General features: G+C 39.2%; 1 long non-coding RNA gene across 1 annotated transcript in view; it reads right to left on the bottom strand.

Moving 5' to 3' along the window:
- Positions 1–15,586, bottom strand: part of LOC142081316 (uncharacterized) — a 70,097-nt gene extending 54,511 nt beyond the window's left edge. The window contains exons 1-4 of the long non-coding RNA XR_012673302.1: positions 15,339–15,586; positions 14,705–14,814; positions 12,622–12,709; positions 11,685–11,754 (exon numbers count right to left, since the gene is read on the bottom strand). This is a non-coding gene — a long non-coding RNA (uncharacterized LOC142081316). The remainder of the gene's footprint in view (positions 1–11,684; positions 11,755–12,621; positions 12,710–14,704; positions 14,815–15,338) is intronic.
- Positions 15,587–22,669: the final 7,083 nt, after the last annotated feature.

Raw genomic sequence — 22,669 nt, 5'->3', positions numbered from 1 at the left:
ATAGCTGGAAGCAGAAGATGGAGGCACTGCCTGTCCCCCATGGGAGGAAACGATGTTCAAGGGGATGGATGTACAACCATTTCTCGTGGTATCTTGCCAATCCTCTGCCCCTGGGTCTATTATGATTAATCCTGATCCACCACCTAGAGTCTGTGTTGGCCGTTCATACTGTTTTTCATGGCGAGTAACCATAGTAAGCATGTGTAATGGATCTCCACCCACATTTTTGAAGAGTTCTGGGACTGCTGGAAAGATGAAGCGAAGTTAAACTGGGCCCCAGACCACACCATGTAACCGAGTCCCCCGTGGATCCGCTCTCTGCTGAAGGACTTGTAGCAAAGGTTTCCTCTCCCTTGCAGGTATATTAGGAGTAGCAGCAAGAAAGGAGTTACAGCAGGGTAGCTTCTCAACAGGCAGCAAGTAAAAGAAGATGTTTTCTGCTCCTAAACCACTCTGAATCCTGTTCCGCAGCAAGTTTCCAGAATCCTTCAGCCAGTACGACACAGCTCGCTGCCTCTAAAAGAGTGACCTTCAAACAAGAACATCAAAGTTAGGGCAAAAGGTTTCTGAAACATTTCAAACAGTTTCTTGTGAGTCATCATTAAAATGGCCATTCGTGGGTAAGAACAAAACCCTGAGTAAAAGTTAGCCCTTTTGAAAAGCCATGTGCTGTGTTAAACAAAATCATTACAACACAAGCCGCAACCTATTTCCAACATCCAGAGCCAGAGATCATATAAAACTATCAGATTAGATTTGTATTGTAAAGTTTCTACTAAAATAAAGTCACGCCTGATAACACTGATATACTACACACAATACGTAGGTAAATCAATATTATCGTTACCCTCCTGAGTGCAATACTCAAGCAAGGTTTGGTAATCGAAGCAGACTGCATTTAACAGAATATCAGGAATATTTATGACATCTTTAAACAATTGCAAGCCTAACAGCTACCGCCCCAATGATTCAAAGTACAAAAGCAGGATTTTGACAGCACTCCACGGAAAGAGAATTTCCTTTCTCCTTTTGGCACATCACTATCAGATCCCCTGCATGCAACCCAGCCCTACAATAAATATCCAGGCCACATACAACACAGGTATGCTCCCCCAAGCACCCAAAGTGTCAGCTGCTGCAAACTACCATCGCTTGCTTGACTTCAGCACAACTGTCCGCAGCATCTGCGGATCTGGCCCAAGGAACATATTCCATCAGCAACTGAAAAGCACCAGTTTTAAGGTAGCTTTTGACAGATTAACAAGGTTGGTGTTGTTTTTTAATGAACATCCTCTAGTTCATGACAGGTCTTCAGCATTTTTATATAACAGCAACCATTTAAGCTCATCTGCAAGGTGTTCAGGCCAATGCCAACACACAGTATTGCCAGACACTGGCGTTCGCGGCTCATAAATTATTACATTTCATTCACCAAACTAAAGGTCTAGAAACTCAGTTGAGATTTTACACTTCACCCCACAGAAGTGCAGATTATGAGCTGGGGCTGAGACTGTGGCTGTGACAGAGAGGGTCTGGCTTCACAACAAGCCCCACCGACTCTCACACCTCCCTCCTCACCCAACTTCCCCAGACAGACGCTTTGCTTCCACACTGACACTGCTGTGAATGTGATGAACAGGCTCTGGTTTAACAACAGAGTTTTCTTGTCTTTCTGTCCAGTCGCTGAAGTGGGTAGGTCAGTTGGATCAGAAGTTTAGTAAAGTTTACAAAATAAAATCTGCTATTAATACAGTCTGGGTGGTTTTTTTTTTACTAAACCAGTTCATAAGAAGACTCGTCTACTCATCTGTTCATTCTCAAGAAATGTAAACTCCTTAATTCACTGCACATTTAATTGGAAAACCCATGGCCCTGTGATCTATCCAGAGCCCTACCACCCAGAGAAGCACTGCAATTTGATGACACATTAAACAGTGTCATTAGTGGGAGCAACTTCTAGGTATAAACACTGAAAATCTTTACAAGCGCTGGTCAATTGCTCGTTGAAGAAACTGCTGTTAGAGGGTCCCCCCTTCAGCTGGTTGCTACCATCCCTCTGAAGGAGGTAGCTGCCCCCACCCCAGAGCTCCTCTTCATTCCTATTACAAAGGCTAGCAGGTTAATTTAACCCAATGAAAGCTCTTTACTTTAAGCTGCCCTGAAGCAGATTCTCACTGTCTCTTTCCAAATGGCACTGCCAGGGCAACAGCGTTATTAAAAAAAAAAAAAAAAAAAAAAAAAACCAGCAACAAAAAGGAAAGAACATCTGAAACCAGGGTGCTGTTCTATAGTGGATGTCTACCACATCCTAAAACACAAAACATCATTCAAAGGCAAAACCAATCTTTGCCTGCCAATACCTTTCCTTTGAAAGAGATTAAAGAAAAAGTAATTGCAGTGAAAAACTACTCCTTTACCTAAACAAAATCTGGGGAAATTCTAGGAAAACATACCTTGGAGAAAATGAGTACTTTCTGGAAATAAGGTATTGGAAATTACTAACAACTAGTTGACTTCTGTTATGGTGATGTTAGAATTTGAAGCTAAGGAAAAAGCAAATTTCAGCAGATAGATCTGAATTACACTTCTCTAGCGCTCAGACCTGAATGGTAACTTGATAGCAGAGTTCGGCCACGTCAAATTTTTTGCCTTCATTTTTGTTTCTTTCCTGTTAAACTCTGAAAGGCTGGTTTATGTTCTTCAAATTTTTCTGTATCACTGCCCAAAATGCTGAGTGTTCTGTTCATATACACAAATTCCAAATTCAGTTTCCAAGGCTTTCTTCTGGAAAATGCCAATTTCCTCTAAAACACTCCTTTTCAATGGGAAAAAAATTATTTCTGAGCTTCTTCTCTTTTCTTAGGATGGATCTCATTTCAAACTTGCAATAATTTGTCACCTTTTATTCCAAATGTTGGAATAGTTAGTCAATTAGCCAGATATGAAATAAAGAGGAGGAGGCACTTCTATGGAGCTTGCATTGGTCTATAGGTTCCCCCCGTAGCTGTTGATGAAAATCACCTCTTGATAATGGCAGTGTTGGACTTTGCAGGAAAGGAGGCTTGAAAGGCTGGGAATAACCAGTAGAGAATAAAAACCTTTTCAAAGAAATTAAGACTTCTATTCCACTCTGCCAGGTCCTTACTGTCAGCAAATCTCAACACAAATATAAATTGTGCCATTCAATACTAGTATAATTGCTTCATGTTCCCCTCATCCTTCTTCTTTTAACATTAGTCTACAGAAAAAAAACAGGTAATTTCTGTTCAACCTAGGCATGGAAACCCAGGCTGCGCTATGCGGACAAGCAAGGATCTCCCTGATTTCAAATGGGAGTCTGCAAAACCCAACGCAGGCCGTCCCCGGATGAGGTTCCCCTCTCCCCTGCGCAGACGTCCCTCAGCCGTGACCTGCCTCTTCCCTGCTGCTGCAACCCTGGGTCCTTTCACACCAGAAAACAGCACTTACGCCAAATTGTGAAGTGGTTTTACGAGGTGGAAAGGCACCAGCTAGGGGCTAAAGAAAGGCCAATAAACTCCTCTAACTTGTAACAAAATAACAGATTTAAACCAGGTCAACTGAGGTGAAGGGCAAGTGCATTAATCGCCTGTATTAACGAGGCTCTGTATGCCTGCGGCAGCACTCAACTGGAAAAGACAGTACGTCTTGCTGTAAATAAGACAAATAAAGAGCAGCTACAACAACAAATCTTCCCCCAATTTCTTTTACTTTTCATTAAACGAGTAATCTGATTTTTATTAAGTCCTCTTCGAAGTCCGTACGGGCCACCCTTTATAACTACGCCTGTTTACACCACCTATATACTCTCACACATACATTACAGTCTGACGAATGCCTGGAAGGGAACTTCAGCCAGTTTTGTTCTTAAGTGATAATCAAAGAAATCCTCCGTCACGTGTTGCGGCAGTGTGAGTTGGCCATACCAGGACGAAGAGTCATGCAGATGTTACCCAAATGCTTCCATTAACTTAATCTTCCTCAGAAGAGCCCTTCTGCTGCCAAGTACTTAAGAGTGTCACTTGGGATTTAGATGCCATTTTTGTTCACGACTGAAGACTGGTCATGTGTAGGAATCCGCAGCCCTGATAATAGGGTTTACAGAACACCATGAAAATAGATTACTGGCTGCTGAAAACATTTTAAAAAGACAATGTTACCTTTTACGAGCCTTAAAGTGCTTTCTGGCATGGAAGGCTTAATGGTTGTTTATTCCGGTATGTTTTCTAGAACCCCAGCTTAGAACAAAATAAGGACCACCACAATAATTAGCTAAGATGCTGACCGTGTGATACAAGAGTCTAGATCATTAAATGTTTTCCTTCACATCATTTTAAAAAATGAAACGGTATTTTGTGATCAGAAAATGCATCAGACTTTTTCAATTGTCCTAGCATATGCTGTTATCTCAGTAATGAAACCAGTTTTACTTTTTTCCTTTTTTAACTCAGTTGTTATGTGGGAAGATGTAGTAGTATAAAATAGCAGGAAATAGTATGAGTAAATTTAACTTGAAAAGTTTAGTATGTGTTTTAGAGAAAAGATTAACAAGTCCTATTTTTTTAAACTGTCTTTTTATCTCCATTTTTTTCATCTTGCATTTGCTTCAGCCAAGCAATTCCAACAGTTCAGAAGGACAGATGTTCCATCTCATTCTATTCCCAGACAAGTCACTCTGTAAAATTACGTTTCTTTTGAAACATTAGTACAACTGTTTAAAGACCATCAGAAGTTTTAAGGGAGAATTGCAGAGGAATAATCAGCAATGTGTTTGGATCTAGTTTCTATACTGGATTTTTTTTTAGTTGCAGAACCACTCCTCAGCGAGATACAGTTTCAAATTTATTTTCCACCTTGTGGTTCTTCCTGGTTTGCATCTATATAAGTACCACAAGTCTCATTGCGATCCATGCGCTGTATGTATTTGTGATATTCAAGGGTGATGTGTTCAGGGATGTGTTCAGTGAACCAAGGCATACCAATACACCTCACAAGGAGAAAAAAATGATTTAAAATACACTACTATGCTGACTGGCCAATCAAAGCCTACTCAGTAAGGACATTCAGATCACACAGCTGCTACCGTATCATCACTGCTAATCTGCTCAGGCTGATACACTTCTACAACAAGACCAGAGAGCTAGAAATCTTTGGTCGATGCTCTCAGGAACCACACACCTGCATTGGCTCTTCCAGGTTGGTGATGGCAGAAGAATTAAATACAAAGTCTTGAGAAAAGCAAATAAAGATTTAGAAGCAGTCACTTAATGAAGTGAGCAACTCTCATGCACAAATCACTCCATATGAGTGCATCTATATTACTGCTTTAGCTGAGATCACAAGGACCCTTTTGAGTCGAACCTCCCAATCATCCCCATTTACTGCACTTGAGCTCACACTGCAGGGTGGTCTCAGAGCCAAACCAGAAAGATGTGTTCCCAAGAGCCCTAATTTACTCACTTAGATTACTGACATTCAGTCCACGGGGCTAGACTAGCATCAGCCTGAAGCACCCTCCTGGTGCACAGCATGGGCACCAGGTCCAGAGCACCGGCAGTTCCCTTCTGCAGAAGTGTTGCTGTAGGTCTGCACTGCTCGCTAATGGGGACACGCAATCTGTACTGCGTCGGATGCAAGGCACGTCACTACTAGGGCCTCGATTTCCAGGTTCTTCACAACAAACGAACACTGATGCTTGTGTAAAATGGAAATAACACCTGACAAGCATCTTATATGGTTTAAGTAAGACTGCACAAGTTTTAGGAAAGTATAGAATTAGGCCCAGTATTTCAAATCTTAATAATAACTTGTCAAATCAATTGACTATAACTCGTATGATCTATTAAACACATATTTGAGTCTGGCATATAAAAATAAATTTCAAATTAGGCTCTCAGAATCCTATTCAATATAATGTCTTCCTAGGCCAATTATTTCTCAGAAACACAGACTCAAGTTCACTGATGCTGCCAGTGTGCATTTGTTTCTTAAAGCCCCAAAGCTGCAAATACTTACACACAAAAAAAACCTCTTCGCACATGAGCATTTTATCTAACCCCAGTGTTGCCTGCACATAGTAAACTTTAATGCATACATCATCATTTCGAGATCCAGACACAGAATCAAGATCAAGAATTTCACAGAGAAAGGCTCAGGCATCCTCTTGCTCCGTTACCAAGATTCACCATATGAAATGGCGATAGATGAGTTCAGGCCAAAATATCCCGCTTAAGCCAGTTCAGGCAGCCTCAGAGAGACGCCCGGCTTTATCCACCTTCCCGTATCAGACGCTGCTTGTTCAAGGCACACCGAAGAATTTGACTCCCAGCTTTTGAACTTCAAAGGCACCGCTACAGATAGTAGCAAGGCACTTTAACGTTTAACTTAGGCTTTTTTTTCTCTAATTGTAGCTATTTTGGAGTTAATCACCTAAGACTCCTCTACTGTCAACGGAAAGAAACAGGACCCTTCAGGGTATCACCTTTATGTGAGCTGAACCCCACTTTTACGGAAGGACAGTTGACTGTGAAAATAACCAGATGCAACAGCGGCAAAATTCCCGCTATCCTAACGTCAGTAGGAATTTTACTATTGATTTCAACACAAACTAATGAAGTGAGGTTTCTAGGCAATTGTGGATACCCTTTAGTTATTTAGCACTGTTTACAGCAGCACTTTGTCTTCTCTCCTTTCTCTAGGAGGAATTAAAAGAAAAAAAAGAAAGGATGGTGATGTTTGAGTGCAGAAATAGAAAATGGTTACTGTGTTAGCCCCCCTGAAAAGCAAGATAGCACTCAGTGAAAAGTGTATTAGGTCAAATCCAATTATTAGGAACTCCAAAGAGGTCAATGGAATTGCAGCACAGATTAATTCAGTCCAGTGTTGCAAATTAAGAAAATTGAGCTAAATTCTGACCACTGAAATAAGACTACACATTTAGCAGAGAGGAAAAAATAAGCTTACACCGCAGAGGATCAAGTCATGCTGGCTCTGGCAGTGTAAACCTCTTACCAAATGCAGTGGACCTACTCCTCTTAATTTGGAGAAGCAAGATTTGGATTTTTCTTTTTACAGTTACATATAAGAATGTGATCACATTATGAAGATTTTCTGTCATCACAAAAGAGAATACAGAGGGTAGGGGATATTATAAAATCACAGTATTGGACTGTATCCCAAAACAAGGATTATATTAAATAAAAAGGGAAATACAAACTTGTTTCCTGACTGTGGTGCTTCAGTTTTACTTAGATAACTCTAACAAAAGTAATCACTCATGCCTGATTTACAAATGTGCACATACGGAACATGAGATGGAAGATCCAGGTAGCCTTCCAGGAAAAATGTGGAAAATACATGCTCCCTAATAAAAGCAAAGACTGCTTTTACTAATACACGACTAATTTTTTCATCTAATATCGGTACAAGAATGGACTAAGATAACCTGTGGCCCCAAAAACACAGAAATAGCCCCTTTCTTCACTCATTTCAGTGCGTTAGACTTTCCTCTCTACAAAACCTATTGCTCAGCTAGAAAGCAAACTTTCATCTAACATTACCTTGCGCTAGTTACAGCTAATGCTCTACACTTAGAAATTGCAAACTACTTCCCTTATCATTAAATGTAACAGAGCTTATGAACTTTCAAAATCCTGCAGGTATTCTTAAGACTCTGCATAATTGGAAATGCAAACTGGGATCCTTATAGCTATCCAGCTGCCCAGCTCTTCCTGAATTCCATCGAACATGGTACTTACCTACTTTTTGACTTACCTACCTACTACCCCCCCTATGTGGGCCCCAGTCTCCCCCAAAATAATCCATCAATACTCACAAAAAGAGGATACCAATGTGTGTTTTCAGGCTGAGCTCTGAATGAAAAGTGTGGGAAAATCTTAAGGAAAAAACTTCCTGCATGATGATAGCAATTTATCTTCAAGTATCATCTGCTTTTTAAATTTTCAGACACTAGAAGACTAAAATATCACATAAATGTTACATTTTAAAAAAGGAAAGTCCTGGACGTATCAGAAATAAATGGAGTTCTCAGGGGCAAATTCTGCACCCTTTCAGTGGGAGTCAGCCTGAGGGAGTAGGAGTGGAGTCACATTAATTGGTAACAAAGTCATTCAGTTCACTACTAGACTGGTACTAATTTTGTTATCAGACTATATAGAAAAGTGTAATTATTTACAAATAATTTCACAAATAAATTGTCTGAATTTACACATGAATAATTCAGCCCAAAGTTAAATTTTGCTCTGGAAAAAGCATTTTTTGGTCGCTTATAAAGGCCCAGACTTTAAAAAGAGTGACCAATGCAAACATTGCCTTTGTATGTTCTGTTGATCTTATGTGAGAATTGGTTCAACATTAACAATATACGCCGCACAAAAACTCATACGGGCTGAACATTGCAAGGCTGCCAATTTAATTTGAAATGACTTGACAGAAAATCTCTAGGCCACCAAATGCTATTATAAAGCACTGTATTCTCATTAAGGGTCTGAGCCCTTTTTTTTCTCCCTGAGGGCAGACTCCTCGTGAGGCTCTCCCTCTGGCACAACATGTGATAGAGCTAATCTGTCTTCACTTGGACAGCATTGCGGATATGCAAACCCAGGTGGCACTAATAGGTTTACAGTAATAACTATGGAATTGGATACAGTATGTTACACTGTGAGAAATTCCCACAGATCAATTTTTGTGGTGAAGGTTAACCAACAGACATAGAGCTGTAATATTCTTTTTTCATGGGTCTGTTAACAATTTTATGGTTTTAAAAATAAAAGAAGAGAGACTTTCCTACATTTGGACAGAATATAAATATTTAACTTTTCAAACATATCTACAATATATGTGCATAAAAATGCTCTCTTGGAAAGACAACTTCTGTTGTCAGTTATTCCAGCGCAAATCTGGAGGAATTCCATTGGCTTCAAAGAAAGATACCAATATAAATGAGAGCAGAATACGCCCCAAAAATGTATTTAACATAATGTCATGCCATACCATTTTGTTCGTACATTTTAGTGGCACTTTTGTAACTTTATTATTGGAAATTACAATGAGAATAAAATTAGCTGCATAATTATAATGAATGCACTATACAACTGAAAATACCCTTGTTGTAGTAAAGCATTATAGGCAGAGACATAAAATTGTGATCTGACCATTTGTGGTCATTAGAGATCCCATGGTACTCTTTGTGAGATTAGGGGTTTTAATCTCAGTGTGCTGGCCAAATTCCAGCATGAGTAATTACATTCTCTCTACCTAAATTCTCTGCATTTTACCCTAGGTGGTTGCATTTCCATGGTGCACGAAGTGTTCCTTGCACATGGATTTTAAAATTCTGTAATACCTGTTAGCATGAAAGGTGTTATACAAGATGTGATATCCCTGTTACAATTAAGTTAGAGTACATTCATTCCAGAAAACAGAAAAAGCCATCTGTCAATCAACTACAACATTTAATGTACTGATTAAAAACATCATTTCAGCTCAAGAGGCACTCCTGTATTGTGGTATGTTATAGTCTTTGCAGTCATAAATTCCATACCCACGTTAGCTACCACAGATGGAACATATTGAGAAGTTAAACACACAGCACTGGTGACTGAAGAGGATGTATACAACCACACTGCAAATTCGCCCAGCTTGTCAGTCCCCAAACAGCACTATTACCAGCTCAAGCCAAAGCATCTGTCTTGCTTGAGACTAACAAAGAGATCTGCTCGAAGACTGTAATCATCTAGGAGAGGGGGTTCTGAAATTGAAAACAAAGCCAGGTAAAAGAAATACATTTCTCAACACGCAGCCAACTGAGCACTTGAAAAGTAGGGTACCTGTCTACCTGCAGACAGGATGATGGGCGATTGCCTACCCAAGCAATTTACTTCTCCCTCAGATGATTCAGGTAGTGCCTCCTACTTCAACACCTACACATCCTCACTAGCACGCAAAGACATATGGAAAGAGGGATGATGTACTGTGCAGCACTGCAAGATGGTTTTCCAGCCCAGAATGTCACCTCATGTATGCCTTGTGCCTATTCTGCCATTTTGGTTCATCTTTCACAAAAAGAAATGGACTGGAAGCAAAATAACACAGCATCACAAGAAAAAGCAGTCATGAAAAATACTTCCAACTCTTCCTTTCATTCACCAGCATCTCTTTGCCACATTTTTGACACAGTCACCTTTTCCAGTAAGAGGCTTGATATTCCTCAAACACAGAATGAAATCATTAAAGTAGATTTGCGTTTCATACACTTAATTCATCTACTAAGGAGTAAAAAAACCTTTCAGGGTTGTTCTAATCATTGATCCATTAAGTCATGGGCCAGGTCCAGAGATGCTCACTCTAGTAGAATGGCATCTTCATTTGGACTGAGACTATTGCACCGAGACTAGTCGTGTACAATTCAACATAAATAATGTCTCAGAGTCTAGCCTGGTGAAACCAGACTTAAATATAAATATATATGTTAAGTGGTTAATAGACAAATCACTTGTGTTGAGCGGCGCCATGTGTAATGATTGACACTAAGTGCAGTTGGAAGCAGGAAATCACTGATTTTCAATTGATATTTAAGCAGGAAATAATTTACTATTGATTGTTATTAGGCAGACACAGTTGTACTGAATTAGTGCAAAATGATCTGATACATGAAAAAACCTACCATTAATCAACACAATATTAACTGAATTTAACTGCATACTTTAAACAGTTCTTCTAATTTGTTTAAGCATCCCACATCAATCTACACAGTCTACTTACACAAGATGCAGTTTACTGCTAAGATTAATGTTGTTTTCTGTATTTACAAAAAGTCTTATGTGTGGGCCCTCACATCAGAAAGAGACTTTATACAGCGGTTTCTGCTAAAAGGTTATTTGACAACTGATACCATGCAACTGCCACAGCCAACCCTTTTTCTCTCTAGAGAAAAGTGGAGGTATTTCAGACACAACATCTGATAACAATTTCAATAGCCTGTCTTTTTAATTTTGAATCTTCAGATTACCATACTATATCAGTAACATTTTTGTTTTGATATGGGATCATATTCAACCTGTATATGGCTAACTTAGATATCACAACCAGTGTAGTGTCCAAGTTCAAGAGAATAGCATCCCCTTCAGATCACCCATAATTCAGAGCTTTCAGACCTGACTCCATATGCAGGCAATAAAGAAAAGTTAAATGAAGGTTGTGGAACGTAAACGCCCCAAGACTGTATTCCCATTTATGCTTTGCATTGCACAGACACATTAAGATCTGAACTGACCCTATACAACGTAGGCATCTCTGTGAGGTATCCAGTTGGAATACAGTCACCCTTTGATCCCTATCTTGCCAATAACGATGGAAAGACACCTCAAGAGCATCATTCCAATTGCTTCAGATATAAATCAAGTCTGGAGCTGCCAATCTCTTGATGAGGTAAGCCAAATCCAAGACAAAAATGTCATATTCAGGGCTCATGTCCTGAACACATTAAAAGCTGAATAAAATCAGAAATAAACTATTATGTATGATGAAATGAGACATAGAAATGGTGACTTGTCCAAAACCCCTACAGACACGTAAGGAAGAGCAGGAACGGTTCTCAATTCTATCAAGCTCTGGTCTGGTATCTTACTTTTAAGATGCCTTCTTACCACACACGTGCTGGCAAAGACGCAGGATCCTCAATGTCTTGTTGATCTGGGGCTTCAGTTTTAGCAACATCTTTGAGCAACAGAGGAAAAAAGTATTTTCCATCAAGAATTAAAAAAAATTCAGTAGGAGATTTTTCCTACTTTACTTCTAAGGAAAAGGCCTGGCTGGATCTTCCAGCTTCAGAGAAAGGTCTGACTGAGTTTAAAGCCAACTAATAAATTAGTTAATTAATGAATTGGCAGCTCCTGAAATGGTTGCCACATTTTCAGTTACCCACATCCAAACCCAGCCTTTTATCTCAGTTCTTCTTCCCCTTTCAGTGAAATTTCACATCACCTGTTCCTACAATATCACAACATTAACATCTGAATTTCCTTTATCTCAAACAGTTCTCTTTTCTCAAAAACAATATCCAATCTCCTGTATTACATAGATTCTTGAAACTACACCTTACGCAGTTTTATTCTTCACCAACTCATCTTCACCTCTCCATCTTTTCTCCATTCCCAGACATCAGTAGTCATCATTTTCCCCAGTTACGCAACCCACTAATCTCTGGACGTTTCCCAATACAAATCGCAATCCTAAAATCACTGCTCTGCTTTGTTCTGTACCTGCTTATCTTCCTTTACAACTTCTTTCCCTCCCTCTATCATATCTGTCAAAAAGCACAAGTTTCCCAACCTCTCCTCCCTCCTTACAAGCTATCTCTAAAATGCCCCACGTGAATCCTCCCATTCTCATCTTTCTGCCCCCCTTTTAGGCTTTGCTCTCTCTTTTGTTATTCACCAAGTTACTTTTCTCCTCACTTGTCATTCACTTGCAAGTGCATTTCTCCCACAAAGCAACTTAATCGTAATGCTATAGAAAGATTTTTAAATCTCCATTAATAAGAAATATGAATATTCAACCCGTGTATTTCCCACAGCTCAATACCTATTGTCTCACTCAGCCAAGTCTAGTGTAGGCTCCATGGGGCAGTAGCATTTTCTCCTTGTATATCTGTAGAGTGCCAAGTACTCTCCTGAAGCTCAGCAAATAATAAAGCGGTTGTGTATCTTAAAGGAACGAAAGAACACAGTAATAATGACCATACGCATATGCAGTAACTTTTCTCCAGATGGATCCCAAAGCACCCTATACCATTTGCCAATTAACGGTACAAAATGAAGTATTTACATAGGAATCATTTCACCCACGAACAATGGCATAACGCCAGCCATGCCTTAATTGCATGGAGTTACACAATACAAATTTGCGACAGGAAGTGAAGACTCACGTCATATTTCCAGGGAAAATTAAGGCTGGCGTATTATAATTACCAGAACTGGTCGTAAAATGCAAATAAATTCTCAATTAAAAAAATGACACTTTTTGCCAGAATTTTGGAAACATCTGAACCATTTTTATCTGGTCACCGAAGAGAACAGTTAAGCACACCCCAAACTCTGAACACTTTCAAAGATTGCTGTAATTTTTAAAAAAATGCAAAAACTGGTGTACTCCTGAACAGCTTTAATAATACTCGAAAGTGGAAACTAGCCAGGACCTGAGCCCTCTTCAACAATTGTTGTAGGACTTTACTCATCATAAACTGGGACTTCAGATGGCAGGAAATTTTAGATTTGTGGAAATCTAAAAAAAGCAATTTAACTCTGCATTCACATACCCAGATTCAAATTATAACTTAAATTAATTATATTAATAAAAGCTGAAGTAATTCCTGCTCATTTTTTTCTGCACATCAACAAATTCACAGGCAAGTTTACCACCAATATTTAAACTGAAGTTCCATAAGTAAAAGCAATGCTTAGTTCTCAAAAGACTTTTAATTGGGTCAAGTCCTGGCATCCGTCACGTCATTCAGAATGTTTTCACTAACTTTAACATAGCTGGAGTTTCACCCACAGTCCATGGGATGGAGGACTGAATAATGAAAAAAATATTTTGAATAGATTATTCACTGATTGCTCAAAATTTATGAATAATTTATTTGGAGAAGAGTATTCAACCATACATAAAGCTGGTCAAAGAGGGGCAAATGTGTTTCTGAGTCATTTATTCAACAATTAATTGAAAAAACCTATTCACAAATGTCATTCAAATAGCTCTAGACTATAGTAACTTGGTTTGCAGTTGACTCAGTATGTCTTTTAGAAAAGTGCCAGGTTTTCATGCACACTAAGCTTTCTTTCATTATTTGAGATCCTCTTGTTTCTATTTTTCCCTTTACCCTAGCAAAATAACCTCTTTTTCCAGTACCACCGCCACTGTTGCAGGCCTGACTTGCTTTGACTGCAAGCCCAGTATGCAACTGCGGTACTGGGCTTTAAACGATCTCTCCCTTCGCCAAGAAGCCTGAAGGAAAGAAAAACCAGCATATATACGTTTGAACTTCCGAATACATACTAGGTGGGGAGCAGAGAGGAAATCCACCTCAAAACAACAGCATGAGTCAGAGGAAACGCAGAAGAGGTGAGACAGAGTAGGTAGCCACGTTCCTCCAAAGCCCCTCTTCCACCCACGTCCGCGCTTGGACCCGTGTGCCCGGGAGCACCAGCGCACAGCCCGAGCGAATTTCCATTCTCAAGCCACAACGTGATTCATCGCAACCACTGGCCAACTAGGTTGCTGTTGAAAAGAAATCCTGGCATTTGGTGCAATTATGCTTTCTTAACTATATGGATGTTAAATGCAGGAAATTAATTTTGTTATCATTGTTTTTCCAATATGCATTTAAAATGTAGCATTGTGAACACTGGCTGGTGGTACTGCCGCAGTGGGGTTTTCTTAGTGCCTTCAGCACAGCATAACGGAGCACACTCATCTTTCAACAACTTGACACTTTTTTTTTCCAAATGCAACTTAAACAATAAAGGTCAAATTTAAAGACACAGCAAGACAAACAGCTCTGCTTTACTGTTTTTTTCTTAAGTTATTCACTAGCATTTAGTGAGGATTTCCAGGGTACTGTAAACCATCGAGGTTAAACAGAAATGAACTGCTAAGTAGAATTTACCTGAAAAGGAGGGGGAAGTGGAAGAAGGGCTGTATGGCGCTCTGATAAATATGGAATCGGTCCTCTTTGTACGCAAGGTGTGCAGGAATCGGTGACTTATTTCTTGTGTTCTGAGTAAGAACAAAGGCAAAGTGAAGTGAAAGAAGCAGAAAAGATCAGAGCGCAAGGCTGTACAATAGCTGTTCTAAAGCAAAAAAAGCCAGTATTTTTCATCCAGATATGCTTTAAAATAATGGCACATAGAACTAGGTACAATATTTTCTTAATTTAGAACTTTATAATACAATCTGATTTGGCATCTAGAATATATAATCATCACCAGAATGTAAATGCTATAATCCTCGTGACAACATCTATTCTACCTACTCTTTTTGCTGCTATTTTGGCTTGATTCTAAGCAATCGTACCACACCAAGTATTACTTTTATTAATAAAGGTTAAGCATAGCTGAGTACTGCTTAGCAAAATCTTATTTACCTGAATAAATAACTCCCTAGCAAATGTGCATGTTTCCATTTCCACATAATGTACATCCATTAACACCCACTGTGCAATATAAGTTATCAAAGAGCTATGCGCCCTGTATCTATTGAAAGAGATTTATTTAGCAGGCCATGGTTTTGTAGGTAAGTACTTTTTGAAGCCTTAGACTGCTTGTCGGTCTGTACCAGGGGAGCGAGGTCTGGAGCTGGAGAGAATCCCAGGTGAAGAGTGGGTGGTGTGGTTTACGGTGCAAGTCACTCCTTCAGTGGCATCTATCCATCTGAGTCACGCCTGAAGCCGCACAGTGCCAAGGACAAGATACCGCTGGAGGTGCTGCCTTTCGGAGATGTACGGCCCAGCATTAACCTACATGAAACCAGCAGAAGGATGAGGTCATGGCTGGGAACGAAAGGCGGCAATTCGGGGAACCCACCGATCACTGAACAGCCCCAGGGCTTAGCACAGGCTTGGCAGGATCTCCAGTCGTCTGACCTCACCGATCAGCAAGATGGGAGAAGGGAGGAGATGGAAGGGTGTTTTTAAGGAAGATGAAAGAGCAACTGACTCCTGACAAAAAAAACCTTCCCGAGACCCCTGTGCCTAATGTCAGCAGTTAGTTTCTATTTTCACATTTAATTTGGACACTGCCAAACCAAAGTCTCCCAGGCACAACCTGTCACCACGCTGGTTTCAACAGTGTTAAAGTGGGATACATTTGTCCTGTTGATTACATTTTAAATTACCATCATCTCCTCTTTATGCTTGTAGCATTAGACTGAGATTTCTTCTTCAGGATTTATTTCAAGCAGCAGCCCTGCCACACATTAGAGCGTTCAAGCTACTGACCAATTAACCACCCAACCCCCTGAAAGAAAAGAAGCCTTTTTCTTTTTCCCTCCCCTCCCCAGCAGATCAATGTTCAGGTCCCATCCTTTCCCTATTGAAATGACCCCTATGTAAATATCCCGTTACCTAATATTTACCACACTGGTGCAGAGTCCGAAAGGTAAATTTGGAAAGAGGTGATTTCAGCCCTCATAAACAACTAACCAAGAAATGCTTCGGGAGCAGCAGGCACGTAGGATTCGTTAGCTGTAGCAGGGCTACAAAAGCCATTCACAACATCCTTGTTGACACTGCTTTACTTCTTCGGGACTCTGCTTGCTAATAATACTGCAAAAGGATTAACCAAGGAGTTTCACAGAAATCGCCACAAAATGCTTTACCATTTATAACCCCACTCTTGCTGCCCTGATGCAAACTCCTTTTCAAATCACCAGTTACTTGGAGCACACAAAGTTTCTTCCTAAAACAGAGGAAAGGGGCAGAAGGCAGAACAAATTCACAGCAACAAACAAATTGATAACAAGGAATTGAATTCAAAACCTCCATAGAAAAATTACAAAGGAATAATGGAAATTAATGTCCACCTAAGCAAAATAAATCATCCCTCCCAGGTCACAAATTCTTGATGCTACCTTGCCCTTCTAAGCAGGGAGCAGGATGGCATAGCTACCAATTGGTAGGTAAGGTACCAAAATGCTTCTGGAATAGCAGTTTTGGTATCATGACAGCTGCTGCAGCCTTCTACATTCAAGTAGCAGAGTAAAACCAGCTCTACTAAAATATAGTTTGTATTTATCCTTCCATGCTAATGTTTTTAAACTACATTTTTTCCAAAAGAAGGCAGATGCAGGGGCAATGGCTCTAACCAGGGTACCTCGCTAGAACTGAAGAGAGAAGAACCTCTGCAATAGGTGGACGTGCCCTGTGAACTGCAAGTGCCAGGGATGAGCCTTACTTCCCAGCTTTCAGAGGGTTCCCCCTTTTCAGACGAGGGGTTATTCAGCACATCGTTGCAGTAATGCTAAGGCATTTTGTAAAAGTCATCTACACATGAAGAGTTTGCCTGAGTGAGGAGGCCAGGATTGGGCTCCTCTCTATATCCTCTGTTCCTACTTCAAGCAAGCATTTTAGTGCATGATCCTACTACATTACACACCTCATTAAAAAAAAAAAAACTCTGTTTCTTTTTGCTTTCATGAGCAATTTACATTTCATTTGTGATTTTTAAGCAGAAAACCCTTGGCACCAATTTTACAGATGACATACTGAAAAGGTTGGGGGTTTTTGTTGCTTTTTTTTTTCCTCTTAAAGAAAATAGGATTAGAGGTAGAGGCTTTTATATTCCACCACTTCTGAGACATATGTTCTGCTCTCCCACCAGTTATGAAGTGATTACTGGAGTGGCACAAACAGATTTTTTTTAACAAAGTGAAGGTGTGATTTTCTCAGGTTCTGTGAGAACATGCACACTTATTTTTACCAACCCAATCTGTTTTCCAGTAGTTTAATGTCCGCAGGGTTTATAAGGCTATCCTAGGTGTCGGATTCAACGCAGCTTGCAGGGTGCTACCTGACTATGGAAGTTTAAAGAAAAAGACACAGAGAAAGCAGAAATGATACAAGACTCAAAGTTATTTGGAGACTGATTTAAATATACAAAAAGATTGACCTTTTTTGCCGCTTGCCCATATACGGTTCTCTAAAGCTTGAAGGCCCTCATATCATAAATACTTGCTTCGTTTTAGAAACCCCACTGAAGATCTATCCCTAAATAATTTACATATACAGCCTGACTTTTAAAAGTATTACTGTTACTCCACAAAAAGGAATTTCATCTTATAAACACTTACTGCCAGGAACAGTGATTCCCATGTGGGAAATGGGACTTGATTTCTTGCACCTTGCCTATTTAAGCTGGCCATAAAATGCTACCAAAGGAACAAGTGAAGAGACCTGATTTGATATCGGTTCACACCCATTTTTCAGGTATATAAAAACCGAGACAAGGAGATTTCCCTACAAGGAAGTGTAGGGAAAGGGTTCACACCTGAATTGGACTGCTCACCTATTCCAGATTCTCAGCCAAAAATCCATAAACACACCGACAGAAGACAATCACCAAGAGACTCGTAAAGCTAAATTTTGGTCTGTTACACTGGGACAAATTTAGAATAACCACTTCAAATGCAGTGAAGTTACTCAGGACCAGAGGAAGTGAGAACAAAATTTGGCAAGGACCGTACAGGGAAGTAGTCAGTTAACATTTAATCCTTGGTGAAAATCCTCAGGTCTAGTGTCTGTACAAAGAATTTACACTGGTTTAAAAAACAGTTTATCTGAAAACCTCTTCACGGATGTATTTCTAACTACTGATACATCAGTTTAGCTTGTAATTTAGCTACACAAGTGAAACTGTAGATTTCCAGCCTGGTTGAAATCCATACATTTGAGCTTCTGCAAAGTTTTGAAGCAATTTTAAGTACAGTACTTCTGAAAAAAATGCCTTTTGTTAAATCACTGAAACTTTATAGGTAGACACAAGTCTTACATAGGACAATATGCCTTAAATATGTTTGTGCTCAATGGCTTTACTTTGTCAGTGCTATTGAGACAAGGGGTTTGCAGGGTATTTTGTTGACACAGGACAGCTCAGCCTTCTTAATCAAGATTTTTCCCAAGAACAGTCTTCATCCTTACCTCTACACTGACGGATCGGACAGTGAGGTCAAAGTCATTAGTCCCCGACAAAAGCCTTAGCAGGTCCCACTAAGCACACTCGGTAGGATTTTTTGTTGTTGTTGCTTGTTATTTTGGATGAACAGTACCCCCTCCTTGCAAACCGGGATTTTCAGTGCAACCTCATACAAGTTAATCTGGCCACACTCACAGGAGCAGCAAGGTCTTGTGTTCAGCAGCAGAGGTGGTGGAGACCCTTTGGTACAGGGGTACAGGCACTTTGGACCCCTCTGAAATGCAGCTTTCATGAAATCAGAAGTTTAACTGTAAAGTTGCAAGGAAAATGGAAACTGGGAAAAATTCTACACATCGAAACTTAGAGAACAGATAATCCTTTTGTAGGAAGTCTCTAGAGATAGCCTTGGTCATTTCATCTATAGACCTCTTACAATGCCAAAGGCACTTCTGACTTCAAAGTTGTTCTTATAGCTTTTTGGTTTTCCCTGCTTGCCTGTTACAGTATTTCCTACTACTGAAACAGCTCCTCAGTGATGTTATCGTGATGTTTCACTTGGTTTTTTTTCACATAAGCTCCCCATCCCCTCTTATCCCATTCCTTTCTTTCCTGTTGGCTTTACCAAATTTGTATCAGACAAAGCTACGAACAAATAAACATTCCCCTTTTAATAAAATTTACTACATATACTGTATTATCCCATAACTATACAATGGTCATCTCAAACGTCTTGCATGAATTGTAACAAGTTATTTTTATTTATTTTTACTATCTGCTTATTACCATCATTAAAAAAAAACACAATAGAAATTAAAGTGCAATAATCTATGGCAATGCAAAATGTTAAGTATCTACTTTAGATCCACAGAGGCAAGGAAATTAAAAGAGGCTTAAACTCTGAGCTAATGCTTCATCCCTAATTCATTCTCTTGTGCCCATATATTGAAGTCTCAGCACAATGAATCTGTGAAAGGACACATTAATGTGTTGTGGAACGGGTGTACAATAAATTGATAGGGAATGTAATGTAACTCTGATCAGAGACTGGCCCAGAGATTTCAGTGATGAGTAATACCAGGCAAAGAATTTACATTTTAATTCAGGCTTTCCCTGAATTTTTGGCTTTAATTCATACTCCAAATACGTTTGGGAAAGAAGGCTTCTGCTGAGGCATCCTATACAAGGCAATGAATGTCTGACAGCAGTTAGTACTTTGTGATTTAATTGCATTGGTATTTCTTAAAAATAAGAGGTCATATGTCACCAAGCAATGCCAGGGTCTGAACCTCTTCTCTTAAAGACTACTAAAAATTACTAAGTCCCATTTACAACAGGAGGAGCATACTAGCCCTAATATTGCAGAGTATGTTTGTACTGACAAAGGGCTCACAAGATCTCATAATCCTATATTCCAACGAAGCAAAAATATCTTACATGGTATTAACATCAAATCAAACAGAAACTCATGCTCTGTGATAGATTTTTTTCAAGAAGAAAAGCTTGCTTTTCAAAGTTCTTTCTGCCCCAAGCTTGCTTTTTAGATTTGCTATGAGATGAAACAAGATTTTAAAGAGTGGAGATTCAGAAAAAATACAGAACCACTGTAATCTTTCCACTATAAATATCCATGCTGAAATGACAAAGGAAAGTAGAAGGTGTATGCAAAATCATTGCAAATAAATTGCTACATGTGCCGTCTCTCGTAGAACTGCCGAGCAGTTTTTATTACATTTTTGTTCATTGGAGATTGCTATAGAGATCTCCGCATTGCAAGTAGCCACACCATTTCAGTGCTTTGCTGTTTTAGAAGAGCAGATTTTCTTGATTAATAACAAAAGGTTTTGTTGGGATCAGAGCTGTTTCCCACCATCTCTATGCAAACCCGGCAACACAAACTGTGTACATTAGCATTTCAAGGAGCCTCCTATTAATGATGGCAAGAAAAGCTCCTCTCGGTGGGTAAAATCCATTTTGTCCTCTCTTGTGACATCTGTTCTAACTTTTAAAGCCAGAAAGGAAACTAGATAATGCCAGAGAGTCTTTTGATTTACTGTATTGGCACTTGTGATGATGCTTCAGACTATAAAAGCATGTAACCCTAGTGGACATACATGACTGTGTAAATGTGAACATCTGCATATTCCCACAACATAGGGTGAATTGAAGAAGTAATTCCAAAGTTCTTTGTTAAACTTTTAAATAGCTCTTTTTTCCAGATTTCTTAATTATGCTTTCAATTACTTCTATACCATACAAAATTCAACATTTTAAATTGTATTTTTATGTAAATGTTTACTGCTACATATGTTTTTTGAATTAATTTCATTTCCCGAAAGCTTTTCTTTTTTTTACATTTTTTTGTGAGTTAAGACATTTAAGCAAATAGAGCTGGAGAAACTGAAATATGGTTAAAAAAATAAAACCCCAAACACTGTAGGGTAAGAAAAAGTAAACTAAACCCTGCAGATTTCTTACCTTTTTACACCATCTGTGCAGTATTGCTCTTAGGCCTTTTACATTGGTCATCCTGGGAACAAAGCTGAAGGCAGATTCCAGCAGTTTTTCCATTCACTATTCATTCAGAGGTTCATCAGCTCCATATGGATCCAGCCAACTGCTGTGTTAAATCAGAGCCTTTTCCCAGAATTGACATGGTAATGAAGTCATGGTATTGCTCACAGAAAAGGCCTCCATAGGTATTTTCCTCTCTAACAAATCCAGCCTTTTCACCCCATTCACTCCCTAAAATTATCTCATAACGTTACAACATCTGTGAACTGGGTTTTTGCCTTTTAATGTCTAGCATGTTTTATTACATGACTATGCATTACATACTGGTTAACAAGACTCCTACACAACCAAGGAAATAAAATAAACTTGCACTCTTCTCTTTCCAGCTCAGATTGTTTCGTCCCCTTTTCTTTTAATTTATATCTGCTATATTTATTTTTCTCCAGATAGAGCTGTCCAAAGTAGTGATGTACAAGATGAACTTCAACTTCTCTGATTTCTATCAGAAAGTGGTTTTAGAAATATTCCAGGATTAAAAATTTTTTAACCACAAAATGGTAAATCCATCAATACAAAAAATTGCTAAAGAGAGATTGTGTTAATGGCAACTATGTTGTAACAGTTTCCTTCAGTTCATCAGAAGTATGGATCTGAACTTTAATGGCAGTGGTTCGATATTTGTTTAAGAATAAATATGAGAAAGTTTATTTTGTAATACGCTATCTGCAATGAATATGTATATGCCTTGATATGACAACATGAGGTAGCTTTATTGGAAAACTATGTCTTTCTCATAATAATAATGTACTTGAACAGATATGATCTATAAAACCAGGTATCATTATAGACGCATATGTCCAAGGTTAGCCATACTGACTAAAGAGAATAGTTAGTTACTTACAGTTAGTGTAGGTTTTTGAGATGGTTTGTCAATATGTATTCCACTTCCTGTCTGCATGTATCCCAATACTTTTTTTTGTATGAGTCAACACTGTGTCCTGGTAGACTCTAGCATTTTGGATTGGAAAGCAGAGACGATCCCCCTCCTGCACCTTAGAATAACATCCATCCAACTCCGTAACTTAGAGGGAAGCAGTATGGCTTAAAAACGGACAACGGCTCAGGATCAGAGTTACAGTGGATTTATGGGGCAAGTAACTAAAGAGTCGTCTTAGAGAAACTGTCTGTGGTATCCCTCTCAAATCTTGAGTACCTTCACAGTTCTGGTCCCTGCATCTCAAGTTGGATGTAGTAGAGTTATTGCATGTCCAGAGAATGGCAACTAAAGCAATCCAAGGGATAGAGCAGTTGCTCTAAGAAGGAATGAGCAACTAAAAAAGACTAGGGCTCCAATTTGGAGAGGAGGTAGTTGAGGGAGGAAATATTTTGTAGAATCACAAAGGTGGTAGAAAAGCTGAAAGCAGAACTCTTCA

Source organism: Calonectris borealis, chromosome 3 (assembly GCF_964195595.1).
Source record: "Calonectris borealis chromosome 3, bCalBor7.hap1.2, whole genome shotgun sequence".
Lineage (NCBI taxonomy): Eukaryota > Metazoa > Chordata > Aves > Procellariiformes > Procellariidae > Calonectris > Calonectris borealis.
Note: the sequence above shows the minus strand (reverse complement) of the source record. Positions and strands in the feature narration are given on the sequence as shown.